We start from the raw sequence: 23744 nt of genomic DNA on the forward strand, positions 1-23744 counted from the left end.
GTTCTGGTTTCTCAGGAAATTCGGGATCAACCTACCCCTGGACCCAGCAATACCACTCTTGGGAATATACCCAAGAGGATGTCTTAACCAATATGATTCCTCTTGTCACATAGTGTAAACATAGACTACATTCCCTGGGATAGAACAGAGCATTGAGCATAAGACTTTCTCTTAGAACTTAGTTGTCAGGGTAGTATGTCTGGAACTGGGATGATCCCATGGCCTCAAAAATCCAGATTTGTTGGAGAATTATGACTTCTAGAATAGTCCTGGTTTCAGTGATAGACATGTATCACCATTCTATCACTCATTACCTAGCCAGCATCATGAGCTGGTGATTGCTGATCTTGGGTTTTAAGTCCATATTAGCACTGGGCCACATAACTGCACCATGGAGAGGAACTATGGGCCAATCTCTAACTACTCTTAGTTGCCTGTAAACTCAAGATGTGACAGTTTTAGGACATTAGTGGCCACAGGGGTGGCCACTATGACTGGCCCTTCCATGGTGATTGTGTGGAGAGCTTGGTAATGACTGTACACAAGACATCTTTGTGAACTTGGGACTAATGAAAAAGCTTTATAGGGACTGACTGACCATTTAAAATACTCTTCTAGTTCATGCTGAATAACACACCAGCCCCAGAACTGAACAAACTGGGCTTAGATTGTCCTCTTAGAGGGCCACAATAAGAATACTCCCACAGTACACTTTCAGAATACCAAGACATAGGAGGTGCTACCTGGTGCTAAAATAAAACCATGAGTTGGTTATAGGCTCAAAAGTAACAATCAGCCCAATTAGAATTGTAAAAACACGGAAAACCAATGAGGTAAGGTATAAAAGAAAAATTAAAAGCCTAATTCTACAATATACTGATTATTCTGCATATCGGCAAGAATCAGGACCTTTGAGAACACCATGACATCATCTAATGGCATCATCAAAAATAACTGGCTACAAATGAGTTCCGAAAGACTCTCAATGGGATAATTTAAAACAGTCGTTTTAAGGAGGCTCAGTAAGCTTCTAGGAAGAACTGCAAAATGATTCTGTATTCTAAGAGAAAAACGATAAAGTTGGAAACAGTATTAAAAGTTTAAATAGAAATACTTGCACTGGCCGGGCAGTGGTCGCGCATGCCTTTAATCCCAGCACTCGGGAGGCAGAGACAAGCGGATCTCTGTGAGTTCGAGGCCAGCCTGGTCTACAAGAGCTACAGGAACCAAAAAAGCTACGGAGAAACCCTGTCTTGAAAAATAAAAAAATAAAAAAAAGAAAAGAAATACTTGCACTGAAAAATATACTAAATAAAATTTAAAATGTGGTTTGTTTCAATAACAGTATAGATAAAATTTAACAGTGAACTTCTATACTTGAAGACAAACTGAAAATATACAGACAAAGAAGAAAAAAATGGGTGGGAAAAAATTAAGAACAATGATATTGGGAGAGTTAGTCAGGGTATGAGCATTCAAGGAAGACTTAAGAATGCAGTGGGGTAGAGAGATTATTTGAAGAGAAAATCATAGAGAACATTGTAAACCTACGCAATAATAGAAATATCCAGGTGTGGAAGATCAAAGGTCACCAGAATGCACTCATGAAAAGCGAACCTAAGAGATTAAAATCCAAGCATTATACAGGGTGAGATAAAGAGGATTCCATAGTAACAAGAGAAAGCAACAGCACATAAGGGAACCTTGGTTCAACTGACCACTGGCTTTTCAACAGAAACCTAGCAAGTCTGGAAAGAACAGTGTGAGCAGTGTGTATTTCAGTGTACCAGAGGAGAAAGAAATTTCTGACTGAGAAGAATGTACGGAACAAAGCTGTCACTGACATTAAGAAACAAGAAATAGGAAGTAATGCAGCTGAGGGCCGGGTGCAGATCCCTTTCTTTAGTTGTCAAAAGGAAGGTTTTTTTATTCTTTGAGTATTTCATGCATGTAAGTAATTGATTTTGATCATATTCGCTCCCATGATCCCCTTCTGCTGGTTTCCTCCTACCCCCTCCTCTCAGCTTAAGTAAACTTAATTATACATGTTCATTTTGAGAGTGTAAATGGTGATGATGAATTTATCTTGCATCCCTCCCTTTTGAAGTTGGCTGCTTTGCTCTTGATGACAAATCTCTATTTCTAACCTCTGAAGGTTGTCTAAACACCATCTTTCAATATAGTGTACCAAGGTTTTCAGATGAAAAATGTCTCTGTCTGGATGCTGATCACATGACATGATGCAGAACTTAAAGAGAGTAAGTTGACCAGCCTAGGCTTCATGTTTGAAAATTGTCTTAGTTACTTTTCTACCGCTGAGACAAAACACCATGACCAAGGCAACTTAAAAAAAAAAAAACATTTAATTTGGGGCTCGCCTTCAGGAATTAAGAGGCTATGACCTTCGTGGCAAGAGACATGATAGCAGCAGGCAGGCCTGGTGCTGGAGCAGTAGCTGAGAGCTTACATTATGATCCACAGGCACCAGGCAGAGAGAGCTAACTGGAAATGGTCTGGGCTATGGAAACCTCAGAGTTTGCCCCGAATGACACACCTCCTCCAACAATGCCTTAGCTCCTAATCCTTCCCAAACAGTTCACCAGATAAGGACCAAATATTGAAAAATATGAGTCTGTGGAGGTCATTCTCATTTAAATGATCATAGTCCTCATGCGTGTCTGACTTCGTAATAGTTTATCAAAATTGGCAAGGTGTGAGCCTTCCCTGTACTATTGTGTATGAACATAAACATTAGATTTTTAATGTTTTTAGCTCTGCAGATCTTATCCAGTCATGTTTTCCTCTTTGCTCTGGGAACTGGCTTGTTGAATGAGAGGATTTGATGGGTCGTATTTCTAAGACATCACATTTTTTCCCCAGTGAGAATCTTTATTTAAAGTTAACAGTCCATTCTTCATATTCATTTGTATTTTTGCTATGAGATTAATATTGAGTAAATATCAAATCAAATTACTGCTCTTTGCGTTCTTTTAACAATATGATCTCAATGGACCCCTGAATCTTATAGATTGTCAGTGAAATTTGGGCCTAATCAACACTCTTAGAGCTAAGTAGTGCTTCTATTAATTTAAACATTTTAAATTTGGGTCACATACATTTAATTTTCTTTATCTATGAAGTTTTGTAAATACATCTGTCTTTACACAAGCCAGATTATCTTGAGTTAATCATTGTATCTAACGCAGAAATAAAACTACCCTATCCAAGATTTTTTTAATTTTGCAAAATGTACTTAGATAAATTTAAAAATAATGCAAATATCTAACATGACAAACTTTATATTACTCCAATATTTACATGATAGTTTGATGCTGTAGCTTTGATATTGCACATGTAATTTTGGAGTCCTTTTTTATATGTTATAATCCCTTGAATTCGTCCTCTTAATAGGAATGATGTAATGTAAGGATTTTTTAAAAAGCATTTTTTCATTATTATTAAGGGAGAGGCAATATATCTCTTTTCTTTTTATCCTGAAGCACACTGTACCCAGTATTCTTTTCACTCTGTGAATTGGGTAGGTGTTTGCAACTGAACTAAGGACGAGTGGTTAAAACTGCACACTTCAGGACATTATCCTCTGTCCTTGAAGACTATTGGAGTTTGATCAATTGTCTTTGAAGTTGCTTAAGGCCAGCTATTCCTGTCTCTTTTTAGTTTTTCTCCGTCTATGTTCCCAGGCTCTACTGTCATTCTCTTATGGAGTCAAGTCGTTTGTTCTCTAACTTTACAAGTCCGCATAGGCAGGAGAATTTCTCCTGAGACTTGCATGTACCTAAAGTCTCATCCACACCTGACTTTAGTGACTTTTGGGGGAAATTTAGGGTGTGAAAATGGGCTTTGTCTCTACTGCTGTGATCAGAAGTTAACTTGGGGGAGGAAAAGGTTTGTTTCATCTTGCAGCTTATACTGCATCATTGAGAGAAGTCAGAGCAAGAACTCAAGGCAGGAACCTGGGGACAGGAAGTGACAGAGGCCATGCAAGGGTGCTGCTGGTGGCTTTTTTCTCACGACTTGTTCAGCATGCTCTCTTATAACACTCAGGACCCCAAGCCCAGGAGTGACACGGTCTCCAGTGGGCAGAATCTGCCCAAATTACCAGTCATGAAAATGTACCATAGGTTTGTCAAGGCCAACCTATTGGAGGCTTTTTCTCAACTGAGGTTCCCTCTTTCAAAATACTTGTAATCATGTCATGTAGTGACATAAAACTAGTTATAAGAGAAGGAATTTTTAAAAAAATAACCAAACACCAATTTCTACTTTGAACTGATTATATAATGGACTGAGACTGTGGATGATGTGGGAATACAGTGAGTGACTTTTTCATCTGTGATGGATAGGAATCTTTCGGCACCAAAGTGTAACTGAATAATAGCTCCCAAGAAATGGCCATACGTTAGCCCTAAACTCGTTAAGGTTTCTATGAAATAAATTTAAAGTGATTAGCGTAAGGGTCTTTTGATGGAGAGAGTATTGCGGATTGTCTCTGTGGTTCAAACAGTATGACAGTGGTCCACAGAAAGAGACTTCTGGGAAATCCGACTGAGAGGAGATGGAGCTGTAGTGACACAGAGACCAAAGTCCAGGTTTGGAGCTAGACTAAGGAGGCACAGCTATACATCTAGTAAGAATAAGGAAGGAATATGGAAAAATGTGACCTCCATTTGAACTTCGGGAAAGTGCCTACGCTTGCTGACATATTAATTTAGCCCACAAAAAGTGATTACTGGATTCTGACCTCTAGAACAGTAAGACTATAAACGTGTTGTTTAAACCAATAAAAGCATGGTAATGCGCACAACACCTAGATAATAATTCAGTGTGTTATCATGAATGCCTTTAAAATGATGAATTCTCCTAGGGGACTGATGGCACCTTCTTAAATAATTAAAACAAAAAGTATGCCATGCAGTAGAGTTGAGAGTGAGAGTTGGAAAGGCCAGGATTATCTACCGTATACATTTCTGAATACAACTGGACAAGGTTATTTTAAGTATAGTGGGGGGGGGGGCACGGCATCAAGAATCACTCTGTTAGTTTTTCTGGGTGTTTGCTTTTTGATACCCTCACCCTCATCCTGCCAGAAGATATCAAGATGGTCTTACAGAGACCATCTAGACCAGTGATCCTCACCCTGTGAGTCACCCCCTCTTTGGGGTCAAACAGCCCTTTCACAGGGGTTGCCTAAGAGCCTCCGTAAACACAGGTATTTACACTATGATTCATACCAGTAGCAAAGCTACAGTTATGAAAAAAACAATGGAAATAATTTTATGGTTGGGGTCCTCACAGCATGAGGAACTGTGTTAAAGGGTCACTGCATTAGGAAGCTTAAGAACCCCTGCTCTAGAAGGTTCAATGAAGTTCAAGGGCTCCAGTCCTTGGTTTCCCTACTGAGACAAAAGATACACTAATTAATGGCTTTTAGGGAGACTTGGATTTCCTGCAAATAAAATCAAATAATTCCTTTGAAGTGTGCATTACGAATTCCTTTTAGCATAATTTGATTTGAATTTCTTATGGAAAAGAGCTGAATACAAACAGAGTTTATTATCATGAGTCCAAACGTTGTTTCGTATAGTCGTACTATAAGCGCAGTATACCCTTTGTAAATTTTGTTCCTGAATATGTTCTCTGCTTCAGAGCAGTCTGCACAGGGGAGTGCCTGATGGACATAGGCTGAGAAGAAATGCAGGACTTATTTCACTGAGCAGACCTTTCAGTACAGTAAAATCATCAAAACTGAAACTTTTTTCTATAGGGTTTCTCATACTGAATATTTCTGTTTTTATGTTCTTGTCCGGGAATTCCCTCTTAAGGGGTCTCTGTTCTGACACCAGTGTGTCTAATGCTGAGGAGAAATTTTTCAACACAGACCTTTATATGCTAAGTCCTTGCAGACTGTGACCAACAACCTCCGGTCCCAGACGCTTGAGCAGCCCTTGGCTGTCATGTGGTTATAACTAATCTTGCAGATGCGGTTTTTTATAGCCATTACAGGCTGGATTTTGATCTAATTGAGATGCCTTGGATAGGAACAGTGCAGGTGGATTCATTAGGTATGGAACACAATGGAGTCAGCAACCAGGCTCTGAAATTCTAGACCTGACAGTATAAATACCCAGCAGTAATTGAGTTACATGTCCCACCCCAAACGGGAATCATTATCAAAGAAGGTGCTGTTCTTTCAAACTCAAAATAATTGTTAATTTATAAGAATATTTAAAAGAAAAAAACCATTTAAGATAGGCAGTAGTGGCGCATGCCTTTAATCCCAGCACTCGGGAGGCAGAGGCAGGCGGATCTCTGTGAGTTTGAGACCAGCCTGGTCTACAAGAGCTAGTTCCATGACAGGCTCCAAAACTACAGAGAAACCCTTTCTTGAAAAACAAACAAACAAAGAATTAAAAAAATAACATTTAAATGTATTTTCCTTGCGATATTATTGTATGCCTAACATATTGATAACTTTTGCCATTGGCAATGACAGTAACAACACCAATAGTTTCAAACTTTAATATTATCTTTCTTGCCTTTAGTTTCCTCCCAGATATTCTATTACCGTGTATTTGCTGGTTCCTTGAAACATATTGAACTACAGGTTATCCACATTTCCATTATAGTATAATGGAAATTACTCATTTTCCCACTATCCTGTTCCTCTTAGAAAATCCTTCCTAGAGTCCTTTAGCTGCTGCTCCAAAAGCTGGCTGTTTTCCAGACATCCTGAACACACTGACTCTTCTTGGAGTTACAGTTTGGTGTTGGAGATGCACTACTTTCTGGATCTCATAGGGCTTGTGTTCCTAGCTCTTGCCTCCCACCCACATCACTCCACTGAGGTACATCCTCACAATTCTTTCTCAGAAAAAGGAAAAATGAACAAGAAGAAAACATGGCAGTTGAATGCTAGAAAGTATAGATCCAAACAAATCTGCTTTAATATTTGACTGTGTCATCCTAGTGTTATTTAGTGTTTATTTCCAGTCATCATCAGTCTTACAAAAGGCATTTCTCTTCAGGTGGTCTGAATTTTAGTCTCCATGAGATTTTCTATTTTTCGTTGAAGTTATGGTATTATGTGTGGATTGCATATGAATACTTGATCTCATCTGTTCTTAAAATTAGTAATTTTCATCTTGGGGCTTGACCTCATCAGTACTGTCTAATATTTTGACTATATTTTTGGTATTTCCCTGTCCCTTTTTCTTGAAATCCTCTCAGTGATACCTGTGACCTTCAGGGAACTCTATCCTTTCTTGTGTTTCATTCACATTTTCTGTCTTAATTCATTTTATTATAAAGTGTTCAGTTACCTTTTACTAATCACTACATCTCTACCTACCTACCTACCTACTCTTTCACTGCTGTGTGTTAGGCTTTTTGTTTGCGAGAAGATCTGAGAGAGTCCTATCTATCCTTTATTAGATTTTCTTAGAAATTGGGTGACACTTCCTCTCGAAGATTTTATAACCATTAAAGCTCAGCGTCTTAAATTTTTACTTTTTGGTGTGTTTCTGGGGAGGTACAATGTACCACATTTTATGTACGAACATCTTAGGGGTGTATATTTCTTTCAATCACGTTGGTTTTGGAGATTGAACTCAAGTCATCCAGTTTCGTGGCAGGTGTCTTTACCAGCAGAGCTGCCTCTCCCACGCTCACGTCCTTTTCCGTCTGTGTTAATAGAGTTGTACTTTTTTTTAAAGTCTTCCCAGCCAGTTCAGATTGGTTTGGAAAGGACTGGAAGAAAAATCCCATGTGATAATTTGGCAGCATTGGGCTGAGTAGGGATGTGTCTTTTTAATAGCTTAATTAACTGAGGAACTAACTTAAAATCTGGCTTTTCATAGCAAATTCATCCCAAAAGTCAACCCTAGACAGGAAATAGAAACTGCAACATGTACTCATATGACTCATGCAGGAAACTGTCTGACTTAATCCCACAACTAGAATTTCTGGTCAAATTTGTTTTTCCTCACGTGTTTGTTTTTCTAGTTTTTTTTCTCCCTCTTGCAAAGATATGATTAACCTAAATGATTATGCAGGTTTCATATAAATAATCATATTTTTTTATTTTTATTGCTTCCTTAGTCTACTTAATAAAAGATTGTAGTTTACTGGTACTGTACATCCTAGACCAATCTACCAATTACTTAAAACTACCCAATGACTGCATAACTAAAATGACTCAGGTAGTAGGAAATTTTCTAAATTTTATTTTAAAAAATTCATTCTTTGATCCTCTTTCCTCAACAAAATAATCTCACTTTCTGCTCCAGTGGAGCTAGGAGAAAGCAAAGCACGTGTGGTTAACTTCTTGGAAGTCAGCAGGTGTTTCAAAGTAGTTCTTTCAATGGGAAGGTTAATGGGTTTGGGGAAGAACCTCTTGCTGAGTTCTCTGACCACCTTTGCCTTCAGATGGGTGTTGATTTAATTTGACAGATTTCTCCTAGTTCCACCTACTGTAATGCATCTCAGCAACACAGATTTCTCTCTGAGAGATACCATCCATTTTAGTGGGATTATTTTTACAAGGCTGCACTGTTCTTTTACCTGGAAGGTGTCCGTACACATCTAGACAGCCAGATGATTCCTTGGGATTCTTTACCACTTTGTTTGATTTAAAAACAAAATAAAACAAAACAGCACCCGCTTGATTCCACCCACTCAGAGGGTAGGTTCCCAGCCCTGCCCCTTCACAAGAAAAAAATCTTCCCCTCAAAATGCATTCATCAACCTGTTATCCGTCATCAAAACTGTCCACAATCAACTCTGCCCCTTCATAAGGAACCCAAACAAGAGAGAATCACATTTTAACAACACAGGCTAACAGGATTGAGAGAAATTTTAATTACTTTTATAAGGTTGTCTTCAATAGGAAAGTGATTTAGACTTGAATTCTGTGACTTAGAATCCTGTTATACCATGTTTGGTTAATATCCCTGGGAGGCCTGCTCATTTCTGAAGAGAAATGGAGGGGCTGTGGATAGGGAGAGAGAGGAGGTGGGAGGAACGAGGTGGAGAGAGGGGAGGCCTGTGGTAGAGATATACTATATAAGAGAGAAATAATTAAAAAAAGAAATTCAGGTAGCACAATTTTGAGAAAAATTGAGCTTAATAATGAAAATATTATAAACAGTTCCATTAACAGATCTAAATTCAAGGAGATATTAAAATATCTACTGCCCAATTATATTATTTGTGTTTTGATTTCTAGATCAAATTCACAAGAAACTACACTTTTTTGAATTTGTACGAATTACAGAGACCACCAACTTAAACACCTCCGAAGTACACAGAAAGCATTGTATTTTCTGCCTAACAAAATTGATTTTCAGAAGAAGTAAAATACCTATAAAACAAGAAAGAATCTGGCCATGTACGTGTATATGTGATTCAAAATAAATAAGTCCTGAAAGTTACTCCCATAGACCCAGGACTGAGCCCTGATGTCAGTTAGAAGAATTGATTACAGGTTCATATATTAGATCCTTTTAAGTAATTAATGCATCTTAATAAACTCTAATACGAAGCATATAAAGGAGATAATATAATTTCGATTGTACAGATAAAGAAACATGGCTTAGAGAGTCTAAATGACTCCTGAAAATTCCTCAATCAGTAAGCAATAGAACTTGAATAAAACATCAGTCCAGCCTAGTGTTGGATTTACACGTGGAATCTTTACGCTGCTAGAAATGGTCCACTGAGAAAGTGAAAGCTGTCACAATGTTTGATTTGTTCATCAGCTTGAGGTCATGCTCAAGATTTCTGAAGTTCCATATCTTGTCATGTTCCCAATCCTGAGGTTTTAGAAAATTATTTCAAGGCATTAGCAACTTTTTCAATATGATTCAGAAACAGAAAAAAAAAAGTTGAGAAGAGAATACAATAGAAGTAAGAGAAAGACATTCCTAAACATAAATTAAAAAGGATTCTGGGTACCAGCTGACATCATAGCAGGAAAATATGTATTTCTTAATCCAGGTCTCTGCCAAGATCTTTCCTTCTAACTCTCATCTTTCCTCCATTACATTTGCCAATAAATAAAATAAAATAAAATAATAAACAAGTCTTAGCTAAGTAGCATATTTTAAGAGAAATAAAGTAATGAGGCAGAGATTTGATTGCAAAAATGTTGCTCAGTTTGAAACCAGTGAGATACACGGAGAGAGGATGATGATGTGGCCACATTATTTGTTTGAGAAACAGAGTAGCGGTTTGTAGAGAAAGGAAGCCCTTTGGAGTCTACACTGATGGAGGTGCTGTTCTATTTTGTTGGCTTTTTTAAAAAATTGTTAACTCTGCTTGTTTTCCTGGTATTTTTGGCTGATATCTTCAACTTGACTAATTATTTTGACATTGCGAGGCTATAGTCCAGTGGGTATAAATATATTCACTATAATTTTCATCCCTTTTTATTGTGTAAAGTTACGTTAGAGGACACAGTCATTCTTCCTTCCGTATAGTTTGCTCCGAGACATCTCAGTTAACAAGAGTGTCTTGTCTTTCCTTCGTGTAGATTTCAAATGGTTCAGTGATTTGCACCGTGCATCTTGAAAGAATGTGCATCTTGGCATGGGGATGAATGGATGCCCCCTGGAACTGTGTGCGCACAGTCCGCAGAGTTCATGATAATTAGAAAAGCTTGTTTAATTGCTGTGCATTTATTTCTGCTAGATTGTGGCAGCTAACGGGCAACTTGTAAACCATGTGTGCGACTTACGTAGGTAAACAATGAAATCATTTTGATTTTGTAAGATTTTCATGTTTTTCTCCATTTCCAAAGGGGAAAATCATCTGAGTGCAAGTCAGTGTATTAACTGATGAGGGTAAATTGCTTCTGTTTCTTGGATGGGATAATTCTACTTCAGGACTGTCTGGGTCATTTGAAATAATATCTGTGCTTTTGGATTTATTGTATGTAGTAATAGGAGCGGCGGGACTGCGTCCCCAGCACCCCGCTGCCCTCAAGCTTATGCCCGAAATAACAACACACAAACTGTATTCATTTAAACACTGCTTGGCCCTTTAGCTCTAGCCCTTACTGGCTAATTCTGATATCCCAATCAACCCATCTCTAATAATCTGTGAGCACCCATCTTAGTGAGCACTGGTCTTACCGGGAAGATTCTAGCCTACGTCCATCCTGGGTCCGAGCTTCATCGTGTGTGTCTCAGAGAGCAGAGCTCTCACATCCGCCCTGGAGAGTGGAGCATGGTGTCTCTGCTCCAGACAGCAGAGCTGTCTAGTCTGAGTCACTTCCTCTTCCTCCCAGCATTCTGTTCTGTTTACTCCACCCACCTATGTTTTAACCTATGAGGGCCAGCCAAGCAGTTTCTTTATTATAATTAACCAATGACCTTCCTCCATCATTTGTAGGTCTGTTCATTACAAATAGTTGTTTAATATGATACAGCTGCCAATCAAATCAGGAAGGCATATTTTGTTTCTGTATCTGTTAAGTAATTGTTACAATTAAAAGGACTGTTTTAACAATGCTTTAATAATCATATATATATATATATATATATATATATATATATATAAAACTGGATGTTAGGAATATTAAAGGATATCACTTTTTTTTTTTTGGTTTTGCCGGAGAGTTTCATTATAACTTTGGAGCCTGTCCTGGAACTAGCTCTTGTAGACCAGGCTGACCTCTAACTCACAGTGAGCCACCTGCCTCTGCCTCCTCAGTGCTAGAATTAAAGGCGTGCGCCACCACTGCCAGGCTAGGATATAATATTTCTGAGAGTTGCTAATATTAACCATTAGAATACAGCAATTACATCCTCAAAGCAAATTTTACTGTATTAGGTGTTGTTTGTTTGGTTTGGTATTTGTATAAGCTCAGCTTCCTGGAAGTCTTATGGTTTTAGAGTGTATCAGAAACTGAGATACCATCATCCTTATAAGCAAATGCACACTGAAAGCCACGTGTGATCAAGGTGATAAATTGGCCTCTGTCCCATTTACCTATGAGAGGGTTTTCTTCCATATGACTTTGGAGTTGCAGACTTATTTATTTTTAGAATACTCACGTTTATCTTTTTCTTTGTCTGGAGTAAAATATTAAGCAGAATATATAGGCTTATTTAATCCCATTTTTCTTAAAACTTATTTTGTTTTTGGCTATGATTTAAATTGAACTTCTCTTATAGAGAATCATTAAATAGACAGATATGACTATTATCTGGAGAAGTACAAACGAGCCCTAGAGTATTATACACTCCAAGGACTCAGAGAGGGGAATTATATTCAACAAATAGGGCTGAGTAAATGAAGCGTGATGACACCGATGATGGGTAGGCTGAATGAAAGACAAGGATCAGAAAGAAGTATTGGGAAATGAAGCAGCGGTTTCATAAAGATGAATGCTATTTGGAAAAATGATCTTATTTTGCTAAATTTTGAAGTAATTGAAATATGTTAAGTTATCATTCAAACTGGGCACCTGATACAATTCCGTGACATTAAGTAGAACGATGCCTTCAAAGTATTCAGGGGTGGGGGAAGGGTGAGAGTTAGAAGGAAAGATCTTAGCAGAGACCTGGGTTAAGAAATATGTACTTTTTCCTGCTATGATGTTAGCTGGTACCCAGAATCCCTTTTTCCCCCAGAATCCTATTCACTTCAGTTTGAAAATGGCATTACCTAAGAGTTGAGGTTCTCACCCTATATCCAATACTCTGCAGCAAGTCATTGCTCAGAGAGCAGCACCAAGGGGTTGGAGAGGGGGCATTGTGCTAGACTACTTGACAAGCATGCATGAGGATTTATCATCCATACAAACCAACAAATAAGCCATTGCTTCAAATTGAAAACAACCCAAACCAGAATTTCTGGGATTGTCTCGAGATTCAAGGTAGAATGTAAAACAGTTATAAATTGACAAAACAGCCCATCACTGCTTAATGTGGAACTTAAGGTGATAGCGGAAGCCGTGACCCAAACTTCAACAAAGATAAACCTAAGGAGGTGTGATCCATAGCTCTCTAGGTGTCTCTGTATTCATTCCTATTGGTTTAGAAGACAGAGCGCCTCTTGATTGAGGGTCTTAGTATCTGCTTCAAGTGATAAGGATAAGGAAACAGAGGGTGACTTTCCAGATTTGGCTGTTCTTCTTCTTCTTCTTCTTTTTTTTTTTTCAAACTAACTGTGCCATATCTCAGGCACCAATGTTAGTGAGGACCTTAATCACTGTGAAAAGACACCTGGCAAGGCCACTCTAGAATGAAGGATTTCTTTGGCTCACAGTTTGTATGTTTCAGTCCATCACAGTAAGCACTGTGTGGTGGACCAGAGCAGCTCATCTCAGCAAAGCCGAGTGCTTGCCCTCACTGGTGACTTCCTACCCTCAGCTTTTATTCAGTCTGATCCCCAGCAAGTAAGATGGCACTGTAGCCCTGAACTTCCTTGCTTACATAATCTCCTCTGCAAATGAGCTTCCAGATACACCCAAGATCATTATATGGTATTGTCTCCTTGGGGCTCCTCAGTACAGCTCTGTTGATCATGAAGATAAACTACATCCTATGCCCCAGCTTATGCAAAAGCAAATTGATTTTTTTCTTGCTACCACAAAACAGTTCAGTAGCTGATGGACAATGCCATTTGTCAATTTAATATTGATGATATATGTGCTTCTGGACTGAAATGAGAAATGTGTGTCTCATTCTGGCTGATCAGAAATGTGGAAGCCATGAAGTCAATCTATAGACCCTTCTGGAAAAAAAATCTGCTGTGTTATTTTTAGAATAGCAGTTTTGTTTCTTTGTCCTAGGACACCCTGATGACTTTTTTGTTTAGTTCTTTCGGTGGCACACATTCAGTAAGCAATGCTCCTTAGGAGGTTGAAAGGGCACTTAGGCATAAAATTCAGAATGAGGTATCTGAACAACCAACAGACTCTGTTTCTTTAAACAAATGCCCGATACCCTAAGCATCATGGTGAGTCATGCTAGTGGTTGAAAATTATTTCAAAGTGCAAAGAAATGAATAGATTGTTATTACATTATGTGTTTCTTGCAAACAAACAATCTATTCCAGTAATCAGATAACATTTAAAACTTAGAGCCACCACCCTCTGCCTAATTTTATGTCTAATAGCAAGAGGCCATGAATTAGGAGGTAAGATTGTCCTTAAAAATTAGCAAGATTCCAAGGACATAACTGTTGTGCTTACACTGGTTTCTGAATCTAAACTATAATTTCAAACAGTTGTTGCAGCTGGGATATCATACTTTTATCAATATTAGCTGTTATTACATGGAATACACATTATTCCTTGATATTAGAAATTGGAGACATAAATTTAGAAATGTAAAATAACATTTTTATTGATAAGTGGAAAATCTAATCATGAAAAACTGATAGGTATTTATATTTCTTTTAATTGGTCAGCATTACATATGCTTAATTCCTTGCATTAATTCTTGCATTATAAACCAGTGTTAGACTGATTGCCTGGCATATTGAAAGAATTAGGTCTAATCCCCAACAGTGAAATGAGAAGAGGAAGAGAGAAAGAAGAAGAAGGAGGCAGCATTAGAGTGAAATATAAAAATGCTTTCACTAAAAAATAAAAATGCTTTCACTAACATAAATTATTAAAATTTGGCTCAATAAATTTAATTTTTATAATATCCCACGGTGTAAGTGAAAACCATCACATTGACAAACCAAGAAAAAAAGAAACATCAAGCTTAAAAGCAAAGCAAAACTTTGCTTTCTTTTAAATAATACAACAATACCAAGAGACCTTGTGCTCACCCTATCAGGAATCAGTGAATATTCACAGTTTCTGAGACACACCCTAGTACCTCTAGCTTCCTCTCAATCTTATGATATCACAGCATCAGGAGACAGTGTAATGTCCCATCATAGAGATGTGATCCAGCATCCTCAAGTGGCAGTTGACTGGTCTTGTAACTAACTCTGGCTAAAAGACAGTAGGTGGCAAAACCTTTGCTTCGAGCAATTAATTATAATTTAAAGGACACAAGTTTCCAATTAGGCTATAAATCTCACATTGTGGCAGTCATTTTTGTTAAGTAGGTGTTATGTGACTTCTAAAGTGTTATGTGACTTCTACATAATTAACCATTTGTCCCCTTCTTTGCTAACAGCTTCTTATAACGTCCACAAAAATTTGAAGACAGTTTCATTGATTTTAATGCAAAAAAGTAAAGGGAACTTTCTTATGTAAAAAGCTGTTTCTTTGAAATAATGTAATTATTCATTTCTGTGCAGCCAAGACAGAACTCAAGTCTTTGTATGTATTATGGAAGTTCCATTAAAGTTTCTTCCCAGTAGCTATGAATGTGCACTCAATGTATGCCCACTGGAAACTCTCTTGAACACTATCAAACAACTCTTTTTAATGTCATCAATGAATTGGCAGCGTCTTTGTTCATATAAATGTGCTTTCATTTTTCATCAAGATTTCAAAATGAGTATACTGGTCTGATAGTCATTGGAGTGATTGTGATGTTTTGTTCTTTCCTGTACATATACAGCTCAAACTTCTATCTTGATGTAACATGTATTTTCCAATGTTGATATATATTAGCACTTTCTAAGTAAGAAGGAAACCACATTTAGTGCTTATTAGATGTCTTACCTGCCCCTTTAATTGTGCAGTAATTTATTGAGTTACATATATTTTTATCCTTCCATGTGTGCACTGAAAACTATGTGTCAGAGTAGCTTCATGATTTTACTTATACTCTGTTACATCCCATGAACTGCAAACCATCAGATTCATGGTCATTGGAGATAATGACTTCTCTAACAAACACCAAATTCTCTGAAAACACATTTTCTTAATGTGGTAGTGTTTCTATCCTATAATGAGCTGTGTGCACATTTCATCCAGTAATTGCACAGTATGAATTCTGAAGCACTATCACCTCGAAGTATTATAATAGTGGCTCTTCAGGTTAAGCACTATTTACTGTGTTGCGAAGTTGCATTTTGTTCTGTAACCTAAAAGTTTCAGAGCTTTTTAGAGTAGCAAACATTGGTCATGGATTAATAGTCACAGTTGGCCTATCACTTATTTCCATCTTGGACCTCTAACTTATAACCACTTTATACTCTTCTGATCGAAAGCAATTTTAGAATCACTATATTTATTGTTTTCGTCAAACCATTTATTCCAAAATTGACACACAGCCTATAGTTCCTGTACTTTCCTAACATTTCTGAAATGCTCAGATCTCTAGAAAACAATGAATTAACCTTCTGTCTCCTACTTTGTCTCACGTTCTCTTCTCTAGTGCACATATAAAAGCAGTAAGTTAAATAGGGAAGACAGACAATGCAATGACTAATAGTATCCCCAACCCTGGAGGTATCAGAGGCAGAAATAAGACATGAATTTGGAGAATGGCTTGTGAAACAGCAAACTTCATTTTCCTTTGGAAGGATTAGTAGTTTAGTAGAAGAGTATCCAGTTGTGTTGCTATCAGAGAAAATCAACTCTTCCTGTCTTAGGTATTTTTTTAAAGGAATATAAAACTATTTATTGACCACTGTTCACCATTATTTACAATAAAGTAAATATACAGTTGGATGACATTCTGATACTACAAAGTTACTTTTCTGGCTCACTGAACCAGAACCCAAATACTGAAAAGATTGATCCTACCAGTAAGGAATGAGACAGGGTAAAGAAAAAGCATGCAAGTCATTAGTTTATATTACCAGATTTTGTTCATTCGGCAGCACATATACTAAAATTGGAACGATACAGAGAAGATTAGCATGGCCCCTGCACAAGGATGACACGCAAATTCGTGAAGCGTTCCATATTTTGCATACTTTATAAACCGATCGACAGGTTGTCTTAGGTATTTTTGAAGAGCAAACTTGGATTCCAGTGATCACAACGTCAACTCTAGCATCAAATGTGTAATATGTAATGGGTGTTCAATATTCTTTCACCAATAGTATGAGGGTTGTATGGGAGGTCCTAGATAAGGCTATTTTCTGAATTCCTTCCTCACCTCTCTTTTCCATCCATTTGAATAAAGAGTTATGGGAGCCTGTTTAGATTGCTTTATTTTATTTGAGAGGACACCATGTTGTGCTAACCTTTGTTTAGTAGCATCCAGACACAGTCTTACATTGGGGTATTGAGGTTGTCTCCATTAGTGTCACATTGTAGGAACAATTACCTGTTTGTCTTACTATCCCAGGAGACAGGAAAGCATTAGAAGTATGATGCTGGCTTCTGGTTTAGTGAGAAGTTCACACAGAAATGATGAAGGCTAACAGTTATTGTCACAATATCAGAAAAGTCAGTAACACATAAGTAGAAACTTTTATTTTCCTGAAATAAGGCATCTACAGTGTTGTTTAAAGTGTAGTTACCAGCATTCTATCATTAAGTGAAGTATGAATATTTAATTATTATCCATAAACATAACAAACATACTTAAATATCCTTGACAAGAACAGTTGGCTTTACACATGTTACTAAATAACTGAGGATGTGGAGTAAAGGGAACACTCCTCCATTGCTGGTGGGAATGCTAACTTTTATAACCACTCTGGAAATGAGTGTGGCACTTTCTCAGAAAATTAGGAAACAATCAACTTCAGGACCCAGCAATACCACTCTTGGGCATATTCCCAAAAGATACACGATCATACCACAAGGACATGTGCTCAACTATGTTTTAGCAGTATTATTTGTAATAGCCAGAACCTGGAAGGAACCTAGATGTGCCTCATCCAAAGAATGGATACATTTACACAGTGGAGTATTACTCAGTGACAAAAAACATTGACACCTTGAAATTTGCAGGCAAATGGATGGAACTAGAAAAAAATTTCCTGAGTGAGGTAACCTAGACTTAGAAATATAAACAGTATGTACTCACTCATAGGTGGATGTTAAGATGTAAAGCAAAGGTTAACCAGGCTATAACCTCTAACCCCAGGCAAGCTAGGTACAAAGGATGACCCTAAGATGGACAAACATGGAGGGGCCCAGAAAATAGTTAAAATCTCTTGGGTAAAGTTGGAAGGAGAATAGGAGGGAGTGGATTTGGGATGGGAACCCGAGGGCTCCAGGTGGCCAAGTTGGGGGAGCGACAGAGATGGAAAACAGTGAAAGAGATATCTTGTTAGAGGGAGTCATTATGGGGTTAGGGAGGAGCAAACTGCTAGGGAAATTTCTGGGAATTCACAAGGATGACCCCAGCTAAGACTATTAGCAACAGTGAAGAGGGTACCTGAATTGGCCTTCCCCTCTAATCAGATGAGTGACTACCCTCATTGCCATCATAGAGTCTACACCCAGTAACTGATGGAAGCAGATGCAGTGCTCCACAGCCAAACACTGGGCTGAGCTCCTGGAGCTTACTTGAAGAGAGGAAGGAGAAATCATATGAGTATGGCAGGTCAAAATCGTCATAGGGAAAGCCACAGAGACAGCTGACCCGAGCTAGTGGGAACTCACAGACTCGGGACTGACAGCTGGGGATCCTGCATGGGACTGAGCTAAGTCCTCTGAATGTGGGTTTCAGTCATGTGGCTTCATCAGTTGCCACTAGCAGTGGGACCAGGACTTATCCTGGCTAGCTGAACTGGCTTTTTGGAACCCATTCCCTATGGTGGGATACCTTAATACAAGGTATTAAGGTCCTGCCTCAGCTTGGTATACCAGACTTTGTTGATTGCCAAGTGAGGAGGAATGAAAAGAGGTGGGGGCGGAAGAAGGGGAGCAAGGGGGAACTAGGGCTCGTATGTAAAATGAAAAAAGAATTAAAGAAAAAAGAACTGATAAGTATTATTTCTTAGATACTGTCTGTCTGTCCAGCATAATAGTGGATGTTAGGAAACGCAGAGGACAACTTGAGTGACATCTCCTCTGTTGGTATGTTGAGTAGATATGTAAGGCAAATATAGATGATATCCCTGGCTTGCCAAACACAGTGACTGCAGCAGATGCCTGGGAATTCAGAAAATTAAAAAGGCTGACCTGAGGTTAAGAAGTGGAAAGGTCTTCGGGGAAGAATCGTGATAGAATTACCTTATTCATATCACCGTTTATATTTGGATTGCTGTGTTTTAATGCATGAAGATGTATCTGATAGCTTCTTCAACTACGAAACACAACAAGATCATTGCACTTGCTGTTTTTAGTGTGTTGTCTTTATGCACTACCTTTATTCAGAAACGCTCCCCTGGGTTTGATTGTGTAACCACCAATGTGTCTGATAATGTCATTTCCCAGCAGGTTCTAAAAGTACTATATTATATAAAGTTATCAGACTGGACTAAAGCCACTGTTATAATGAACATGTCTGGTTTTAAGCAAAACATATTCCCCCCCCCTTTGGAATTTGTTCTGAAAGTTTAAAAGGCAATTAAATATCAACTTGATTGGCTACCTCTTCTGAGATTAGGCCTAACAAACGGTTATCTGGCTTCTTCCCATCTCTTGAGCATCAGGCCAAATGAAGCTCTAGAAGGAACGGAAGATGATTGCAGCAGTCTCAAGTGCTGGATGTATTGCTGATTTAGAAATGATTCAACACTCACAGGTGGTATTGTCCATCACATGTACAGCCCCTCTGTGCTGCTCATAGATTCAAATTGCAGGGTGGAGAAGAGCAAATTCTGAGCTAAATCAGTAGCATTTCACTTAAGTTGGTGAGTAATGGGTAGCAGCCTAGCAGCTAGAAGTTTTGGCAAGCTACCGAATGATAGTTGAAGAGAAAAAAAGCAGGAAGAAATATGCCAACTTTACTAAAATCAACTAAAAGGAATCTAGAGGGTTCTCAGTAAGCCCTAGAAATAGCTGGTTGAAGACCAAACTTTTCTAAATGGCACTCCTTTTTGTTCTTTCCCACTACGCAGGGAAAATGTTCATCATCTCCAAAAGTAATTGGCTAAGTGGTTTCAGCATGCATGAGGAAAATAGAAAACACCAAGCAAACATATTACCAATACTTCATAAATTATTAGGTTCAACTGAACTGTAGCTATTGTTCATATGTAAGGTTTGTCTTCATAGAATTCATGGAGGAACATACAAATATTAGAGTAATCTTTATACCTGGGAGAAAGAGTTCAATTGTTAAAGTGTTCATATGTTTAAAAGTATTTTTCCAGTACTTTTTCAGCATTTCAGCTAATTCACAAAGCTGAACCCCAGTACGTCTCCATGGAAGAAGGTTCCTAAATGGCACATATAATTCTTCAAAACAGGTGACAAAATGAAGATGATCTACTTCTACCTATCACAGAATTTTATTATTTCTCAAATTTGGGTACAAAAATCTATAATACTTGGTGTCATGATATGCAGGGATGGGATTTGAGGAGGTAGGTTTACTTGATGAGATTGGAGTTCTCATGTTGGAATTAGAGACCTAAAGGGAAGAGAGACCCAAAGTGTCCTTCCCCTTGCGATGAGAGAGCCATCTACAGGCTAGTTGGACAGCCTTCCTTGGGGAATTGGATCTTCTCCTTTTCAGCCTCTAAAACTGTGAGCAAACAGTTGATATGTAAGCCAACCCAAGCGTCTATGGCTCTTTGTTTGATCAGGTGAGTGGAGTCAGACACTGTCCCGGTTTACAGGCTCTGAAAACATGCAGCTATAGATAGGGTTTTGTCAGAAACATGTTTGTCGTGCTAACACATATTTCATCTTGGAATACAGAGTTTACCTCTTCACTGTAGTCCCTGAGTGAAGTAATTCCGTGGATAGCTTAAATATCTTGAGTCTTCTAATGCCTAGGAAAATAATTATGAATACCTGACACGTGCCTGTAATCACAAAGTTCAGTGGCTCTCAGGTGGGCAGGATTGTGTGTAACCATGGGAGCCAAGATTTACTCTGAGAGAATATCCAATCCAGGGATGAGGTGGGCAGTCTTACCTTTCCGCATTATCCTGACCTCAGTGTGGGTTCCACACAAGAGAGGCAGCCTTGGGTCATCTTCAAGAAGATGCCAACAGCTATAAGTTATAGAATGAATCACCGTTGGGGATGAAGGAATCTTACTGAGGAAATCATACAGGATAGACTACTGCAAAAGAGGACCAAGAAGCGACAGACCTATCAGCCAGAAAAGACATGACCTTGTTTGAGAGTTACACCTGGGAGACGACTAACACCAGGAGTCTGGCAGTCCCTAAAAAACAAATCAGAGGTCATTTGGGCTACAAAATCTGTAGGATGCAAATAGTAGGTTATTAGTCAGTTGAAGTTTGACTGTTTTCTTCAAAATGGTTTTATTTTTTTTTTCTCATTCCAGTATGGAGTATTGAAAGTCAACATTATGAGTGAGGGAAAGGGATAGAGGAAGCAGGACTGAAAACAAAGGAGAAGTTGACAAAGGCTACTGTGTATATGATGTACTGACCCGTGGTTGGACTTAGCTTGTAGAAGAGAGAAGATAACAACAGGATTTGTTATTATATTAAATTTGTGTGATCTGTGAAATGTCAGGAAGTGAAGTTAAAAATCATAGAGGAAAAGAAAATAGATGGTAGACATTACTTACAGATGCCTTGGTGAAAAAAAAAATCTTTCTACCCTCAATCTACTGTGACCTGTGTATTCAATCAGACACACACATTAACCTCTCACTTCCCTTGATAATTAGTAATTTATTTTTTATTTTTTTTTTATTTTTCAAGACAGGGTTTCTCTGTAGCTTTGGAGCCTCTCCTGGAACTAGCTCTTGTAGACCAGGCTGGCCTCGAACTCACAGAGATCCGCCTGCCTCTGCCTCCCGAGTATAATTAGTAATTTAAAAATACTTTCTTAATGAAAGGTTCACCAGATGCATATAAAGTATTGTGAAGCACAAGTAATGTTTCTAATTCGACTTAGCAAACTCTTAGTTCATGGTTTATTGCTGTCGTTTAATGCAGGAATTGGTATCCAACAAAGGAGGGTTATTAAGGGGACATGAAACCAAAATCAGGGCATGGAAGACTTGATTAATGGACGCATCTCTTTGAGTGCTCATGAGTGGCTAATCTTGCATTTTCACATCAGCCACGGAAACCTTTATGTAGAGTAATAGCAACCCTCTCCCATCCCACACATAACATGGAGAAGTTTCTAAGTTCTTTTCTCCCAGTGCCAAGAGAGTGCCTGGCATATTGAATATCCTCAGTACATATCAAGTGAATTCCTTAAATCCTTGCCCCAGGAATTCTATGCAGATGTGATGAGATGGTAGCCATTACAACAGGTGTTAAGCTTCGCATCAAAGCCAGAAGTGCCCATGTAGTATAATTGCATAAGATGCAATCACCCAGAAATGTCCAGATGTCATCGTACTGAGGTGGTTTTGGCATCTTTAATCATTCAACTACAATACATTAAACACCTAGTATGTTAAGTTGTTGGCTTTGACAGCCTGGTCCTGTCTGTCTGAGGACCACAGGTGCTATAAGTGAGAGTCTTTAAAGCAACCAAAGAGGCATGAGAAAAAAACATTCGGAGCAGAAAGAGTTTTCTTGATTACAATAGAGGGATTCAAGGATAACTCTTTGCTATAAACAAGGAAAGATACTAGAAAACCTGGTTTTATAGCACCTACAAATGATGGTGACAATAATGTAATTTTAGATCAGTGGATTGGCAACCACATAACACACTGGAGTGCACACACAGATGCTGGGCTTCACTGATCACTGAGATGCCACCTGCTGAAATGCCAGAAGGAGATCGCAATTAAAATTATACAATCCAAGGAAGAGCTTTTCTCCAACTTGAATCTCTCAGCACTGCTCTCTGTGGTAATGTGCATATGTGTACATATGTGCATGCATGTGTGTGTGTGCGTGTGCGTGTGTAGAGGTTTCAGAAATGGTGAGGCAAAATAGAGTATGCGTACCATACTTAGATAGAGACAAGTCTGTATGACCTCGGGCACTCTTATTCCCCCTGTCTTTTCTTTAGCAGACACTGTAACAGCCACCCACTCATAGCCAAAGGGTTGTTGTGAGGGATTGTAAAGTTACAGCCATAATTGAAGCCTCACATATACTATACCTCATTTCTAGCAGCGGACAGACAATGCAATTGAAAAGTATCAGGTTTAAATTCTGTGCCCGGAGGTGAACACAGGAGGGAAAGGAGAACTCTCTTCCCATCATTTTGAAGTCAACATTGCATTTTAACCAAATGCACATACATATGCCTGCACTTCTCTCCCAGCTGCTCCTTCTGGTTCATTTGTCGACTTCTACAAGCTACATCTTGTCAGTGGCTTTATCAGCCTCTCCCGCTACTATAAATCTACCCCATTACCTAATATCTAGCTGAAAACAATTCGCTTTGTGACTGGAAACTGCTGGCACCCTCTCTATTTGATGGGTGCTTGGCAAAAACCTGCAGCCCTTTCCTTGCCTACAGCAGACAGAACCCTGCCATTTCTGTCTTGTGCTCAATACAAATCGCCCAGTGTTAACTTGGAGCGTTCCTTTGGCAGTTGCTGTTTAACACTTTCCCTTGGAGGAGTACAACTTTTGGGGGGTTGTTATTTTTGTGGTTGACTCATGTTTTCCTCTTGGTTTCTAAAGGAGTAATGTGGGGACAAGTTGCAAAAAACAAGTAAGATATTCTGCACTGTGGAATATTAAAACAACACATGCCACCAAAGGGAGAAAACATCTGTTTAAAAGAAGCATTCATCTCAAATAATATGGGGTTTAATGGATTAAGAACACTATGG

At 38.5% G+C, this 23744-nt stretch overlaps 1 protein-coding gene and 1 non-coding gene across 7 annotated transcripts in view; both read left to right on the forward strand.

The window, feature by feature from the left end:
* Positions 1 to 23744, forward strand: part of B3galt1 (beta-1,3-galactosyltransferase 1) — a 524949-nt gene that overhangs the window by 96450 nt on the left and 404755 nt on the right. The window lies entirely within an intron of this gene.
* Positions 16749 to 16852, forward strand: LOC113456014. Its single transcript, XR_003376905.1, has one exon. It is a non-coding gene; the product is annotated as a U6 spliceosomal RNA (small nuclear RNA).

This window comes from Microtus ochrogaster, chromosome 4 (genome assembly GCF_000317375.1).
Source record: "Microtus ochrogaster isolate Prairie Vole_2 chromosome 4, MicOch1.0, whole genome shotgun sequence".
NCBI classification, from domain to species: domain Eukaryota; kingdom Metazoa; phylum Chordata; class Mammalia; order Rodentia; family Cricetidae; genus Microtus; species Microtus ochrogaster.